Here is a 6,509-nt window from a genome sequence, read left to right as displayed (position 1 = left end):
AAAAAAATCACTTCTACTGTCGTGGTAAACAACCTGCTTCCCTATTTATAATGGTCTGGCCCTCTAGCAACTTCAGCGCAAAATTATAGCTAATTTGCCTACAAACGTCAGATGGTCATAATAATCTGGCCACTCAGTGTATTTTGTGATGATTAGTGCAATGACAATGTGAGAAGTTCCTTGACAAAACTTGGTATAGTGAATTTAACCCACCAGACATCTGACAGTATTAAAAACCAGATGCAAAACATGTAAGCACCATGTACATTTCTCTGAAGTACTTCTGAAACTGATTAAGACCCAAGTGATATCCCAACCACTATTATCTTCCTACTGGTGTCTGAGTCAGCATTAGCTTAAGGAAGGAGAAGAAGAAATCATTAGAAAGAAGGTTGCTGTGAGCATTAACAAATTATGTAATTACTAGAGGCCTGGTGCACGGATTCGTGCCCCGGTGGGGTCCCTCAGCCTGGCCTGCTCCCTCTTGCAATCCAGGACTCCTCAGGGGATGCCGGACTGCCGGTTTTGGCCTGATCCCCGCAGGCCAGAGGATCGGGCTGAAACCGGCAGTCCGACATCCACCAAGGGATGTAGTGGTGCGCCAAGCAGCAGGCAGCCAGGGAGGAGCCCGAGCCTGGGTCAGGTGCAGCACCGCTCCCGCTCATCCTGGCCCTGCTGCACCTGCTGCCTCTGCTGCTGGGTAGCACTGCTGCAGAAGTGGGAGAGGCTCACGCTGCCGCAGCTGCACTCCCAGCTTTGGGCCCAGCGTCTGGCACCCATCAGTCAGCTGAGCGGCGCTCCCCCTGTGGGAGCACACTGACCACCAGGGGGCAGCTCCTTTGTTGAGCGTCTGCTGCCTGGTGGTCAGTGCGAATTATAGCAACTGGTTGACCGGTCGTTTGCTTGTTTGGTCGCTTATATATATTAACTTAGAAATTTGGAGGCATTAGATACGGATTAATTTGTAAATCCATGTAAGGTAGAATATATTATACGTTTTATTTTTAAGTTTTAGGAACAAAGATAAGGAAATGCAAGGTGGCATGCATGTCAAATTGTGTATTTACAAGGGAATTTACTCCGTTTACAAAAACCCAAAGAATTAGCTAAATCTCTCACGAGGCCTTTGAGACTATGACAAATGGTTTAATTTAATCACAGCCTATGAAACTTGTGCTGCAGTTCCCATCTTGCCTGAATAAACTTCTTTCCAATGTATTGAGTTGAGTGGGTATTTGCTTAGTACTGAGACATTTATCATAGGCCATGCCTCAAAATGAGTCATAAAAACATTGCTAGGCATTAGCCAAGGCAGATTCAGGCACAAGGACACAATTATTGCTCATGGTTGGCTGGAGCCTGGGCCATATAGTGAAATTTTAACAGTGGCAAAAGCTACCTCTAATAAGATTGATCTCTGCCTGTTTCTCCAAATTGCTTAGGAGCTTTAAAACACCTTAACAAATCAGGAGTTTTATAAGAAACAGTGGTGGCCAGTGCCACTTTTCTAGGATGCAGACTTTGACTCTGTCCTGACAGGTGGAAAGCAATTATTAGCTAATTGAATAAGCTAGTTCAGGAAAGAGGGACTCCGAATGGATCTACAAGACTAATGATGCAATTAAAATTTAGAGGCCACTAATTGCAAAATTTGCCCTCATCGAAATGTCTTGGGGGAAGAACAACAAGTTAAAATGCTTAAATTGATCTCATTAAGGTGGTAAAGATATAGTACAACATCTTTACACTGAAGTTTCTCAGAAGTACAGTGGCCTTATTTTTAACTAGAGGCCCAGTGAATGAATTCATGCACATTGATAGGAAATTAATTAGAAGGTGGCCAGCGGGGTGGGACTGGGTGAGACTGGCCAGACATGGCCTGGAGCCAACCTTCCACGGTCCCCCCCCCCCAAGCTGACCGCACCTGGGCGGCACCAGGGCTCAAAGGGTTTCTGCAGGGTGAGCAGGGTCCCTCTGGTAGGTGAGGTACCTAGGCCTGGCCTGCGGGGATCAGACCAAAACCAGCAGTTCCACATCCCCGGAGGGGTCCCGGAGTGTGAGAGGGCACTCTGCAAAGTTGCTCCTGCATTGAGTGTCTGCCCCCTAGTGATCATTGAGCATTATAGCTACCGGCTGGTTGGCTGGTTGTCGGTTGGTTGGCCAGTCGCTTAGGCTTTTATATATATAGATTTTGATATTTTTGGTAGTCATTTAACTTAAACTTCAACTCAGACTGATTTTGAGTGATGTGCCCATATTTTCCTTATGAGTTGTGCAGCTAAGGATTCTCTTATTTCAAATTTAACAAAAATAGATTGTTTTCAGATTTTTCTCTATCATACAGGTGAGCTATAAGAATAAACTTTAGCCGAAACCGGTTTGGCTCAGTGGATAGAGCGTCGGCCTTCGGACTGAAAGGCCCCGGGTTCGATTCCGGTCAAGGGCATGTACCTGGGTTGCGGGCACATCCCCAGTAGGAGATGTGCAGGAGGCAGCTGATCGATGTTTCTCTCTCATTGATGTTTCTAACTCTCTATCTCTCTCCCTTCCTCTCTGTAAAAAATCAATAAAATATATTTTAAAAAAAAGAATAAACTTTAACTAGAGAATCTCAATCCTGCAGAGATTTAAAATTGTCTTCTTGTTAATCAGAATTACTCATAACAAATAAAAATATTTGTCATGGGAGAACATATACTATATGTATGTGTGTGTGTGTGTATGTGTGTGTGTGTGTGTGTATATATATATATATATATATATATATTTTCCAGGCACTGCGTATATTATATGAACAGCATTTGTAATGAAGTTACTATTTTACAAATGGGAACATTTCCCAAAGTCACATGGATAGTAAATATTGAAATAGAGAAAGAAACTCAAACATGACTAATGTACCGTCTTATATTTTTCAATATGAATCTGAGCAATTTTTATACTTGCTTCCTCCTCACCTCTTTTCTTTTTAACTCTCCTCTCTCCTGTCTTTCTCCTTTTCTCAGCTTCTATATGCCATCCCATTAAAGTTCCTGAACTGTATCTTCAGAAGGTCTGTACTTCAAATGGTTATTTACTTTGTTTACATGAGTCTTACTTCTCCTTGGGTTCTCTTAGCTCCTCTGAGACCAAACCAGTCAAACAGGTTTCCACACACAAGTCTAGAAATCTGTGTGTGGAATTGCTCTCTGCACTGTTGATAGGCTCTAGTATTTGCTCCACTAAAATCATTCTTTATTATTCAACAAGGTGAGTGTATCTCTGCTTTCATTGTTAACCATGGCTAATCTATAGCCTTGACCCTTGATCTCTTTCTCTGTTGATATGTACAAAACCAGGATTCTCGAATTGTAGGGCCCCTGGCATTGAACAAAATAAACTGGTGAGGGAAACTGGCCAGAAAGAGAATTTTCATTGTTTCCCCCTTTTTACCTTAGTAATTTTAAACCAAGTGAATGTATAAGCTTTTACACAATTAAAAGCTTAATTCTTCAACATTTCTTTGAATATCTCTAAATATCTCAAACCCAATCAAGTCTGTATTTCCCAACTTAACCCAAATAAGAACGTGTTGCAGTATTTCAGATGTAAAAGTAGGATAGTGAGGAATTTCAGTAGTAAGTGTCTGTTTATGATTTGCTTGGCTAGTATGTGCATGTGACAAAGTGGTGAAAGAGTGTTGTGATCACGCACACTTTCATCACAGGCGTAAAATGTAAACTCCGTATTTGTTTCTTCCTTATTGGAATATTTCACGTGAAAACTCAATGAGGGGAGTATATATCTTTGAGATTAACTATATACAACTGTAGTTTCAAAGTAACCAACAGCATTTAATAAATAATATCTGTTAGGTAGAATATATACATACACACCCACAGTAAAACTTATAAGAAAGCAAGCTACTTTTACGAAGCTATTGTATCAAAAGGTCTCTTCCTTTTCACCTGGAAGCACAAAACACTCTCCAGTATCTCTTCTCATAGGGGAGGCTGAGAGGCCTGTGGAAGTGCCTCTGTCAGATGTGTGTAATGAAGCTCAAAAATAATAACCAGCTGGAGCAATGAATTTGCGACTGTTAGTTATGGCTAATTGACTCCCCTCTAAGGCCTTCAACATGGCCAATGGCCTTTTCCATGTACTCTTCAGATTTTACTGTTTTTCTTCTTTCCATGGACTTTAAGTGGTTGGCTAGAAAGTAGAGCTCTATTGAATTGTGTAAGCAACTTTCATATCCTAGCAGAAGCATTCTCATAATGAAAATCATATGATGAACTCAGTGCTCTTCTACACCAGTAATTTCCTGATAGAGAGGGTTGTGCAGTAAATTTGAAAAGCATCAACTACTTAGTCTTCTTTATTTTTATACTTTACTTTTATCCTACCTATTTCATGATACGTTATGCTTTGAAATTTCATTTGACATTTAATGACTTTAAAGAAGAATACACAATTTTTCATTTTCTTACAAATATGATATAAGTTAAAATATGCAACTCTCAGAGTACATTTCTATGAAATATGTTCCTTGATGAATTGTGTCCATTGCAATGGGCTCATTAACTTTAGACCAGAAGTGGACCAGAAGGCAGTTTGATTTAAAGAGCATGGGCTATTTAATAATTTTACAAATAGTATATATTTTCATATCCATAACAGTTCTAAAAAGATGTTAAGTATCTCCATTATGCAAACTAGAAAGTCAACTCAGAAAGCTGAGGCACGTTCTCCTACACCATGAATTCAGAGCTGCCTATTCTGGAGTGATTCACTTTCTGCTTCCCACTACCCTTGGTGTGTTAATCTAACAGTTCAGTAAAGAGGAAAGGGGAGTGGAGACCTTTACCTTTCCTTCTAACCTATTTAAGTCCTGAAGAAGGTTTTTTAAAAAATTTTTTTGTTATTTTGAGTTATTTAAAACTCTATCTCACAGATTTGAAGTATAAATGCAGACCTCTTATCTTCATCTTCAAATTATGAACAGCTTGAGAGTAGAATCACTATGTAATCTCCTTTGTATCTTTTAGAATAGCTAGAAATAAGATGATTAATGAACAGCCTGGATATATGGATGGTGAAGGGTTTCAGAAAATGTGAGTGGAATAGAAGAGGGAATCAATAATAAATTGGCCAGGTAAAAGGCCACACATTTACAAAACAAAAATTCATGCAAATTCTTTGATCCTCCACCCAGGTGCATTTATCTTATATAATAAAAGCCTGATATGCTAAGTGTCTGGTTGTCCGGTAAGCCACTCAACCAATCAAAGCATAATATACTAATGATATGCTAAGGCTGCTCAACTGCTCGCTATGATGTGCACTGACCACCAAGGGCAGACGCTCCAACTGGTAGGTGAGCTTGCTGCTGGGGTCCAGCCCATTGGGACTGAGCGAGATGGGCCAGACACACCCTGGAGCCCTCGTGTGGTCCCCTCTCCAGCTGGCCAACCTCCCAGGTTCCTCCGTGGCCCCAATAGTGCACCAGTGGGGTCACTCGGCCTGGCCTGCACCCTCTTGCAATTCGGAACCCCTCAGGGGATGTCGGAGAGCCGGTTTCAGCCCGATCCTGCAAGCCAGGTCGAGGGACCTCACTGGTGCACGAATTCATGCAGCAGGCCTATAGTAGTTTTATAAATTGGTTCTATTCCCTTCAAATGTCTAGTTTGCTACTTAAGTAAATACAGTAAATACCAATCCAGAAATAATTTTTATAGTGAATTCAAGCCTAGTAACATTAAGTTCATCAATAACAAGAAAGACCAAGACTAATTTTATTTTATTTATTGATTGATTTTTGAGAGAGAGAGAGATTTGTTGTTCCAATTATTTATGCATTCATTGGTTGATTCTTCTATGTGCCCTGACTAGACATTGAACCTGCAACCTTAGTGTATTGGGACACTGCTCTAACCAATTGAGCTAGCCAGCCAGAGACAGGTCAAGTCTTATTTTAAAATTACAATTCACAGGATACCAGGGTTCCTGAAAAACCTTTTGTTCATTCTTTGAAGGATACATTTCCAGTTTATTTGCATGGCTCATACATTTCCCTTCATGGCCTGTCAGGGTTAATCCCTCATTTCCTCTCACCAATTCTTTCCTCTGGCATCTTAAACTTCATATGTATCAAATGCTTCACTGTGCAATTCTTTGACCATACAATGCATTCTCATACTTCTATGGTTTTACTCATGCGATTTCTTCTGTGTTTCCCTCCTGCCCCGTCTCATCCAATTAGCAAAGTCTCATTTATTGAGACTCACCTCAAAGAAATCTTTCTATAATCCAAGGCAAAATATGTCAAGTACTGAATGTTATAACTTTGTCCATTTTGATACTGAATATGTTTTAGGTTAAATATCTGATACCTAACTATATCATTTTGAGTATTGCTTGATTTCCAGTTTTAGTTTCATTTATAAAATTTATAGAATTACAGCAACCAACAGGTTGATTGGCTAATTAGATACTATAATGTGTGTTAACTTTCTCGCTCACTTCTGTAT

The sequence above is a fragment of the Myotis brandtii genome, unplaced genomic scaffold (assembly GCF_000412655.1).
Source record: "Myotis brandtii unplaced genomic scaffold, ASM41265v1 scaffold621, whole genome shotgun sequence".
NCBI lineage: Eukaryota > Metazoa > Chordata > Mammalia > Chiroptera > Vespertilionidae > Myotis > Myotis brandtii.
The sequence above is the reverse complement of the archived record's forward strand: the minus strand, read 5'-3'. Positions refer to the sequence as shown.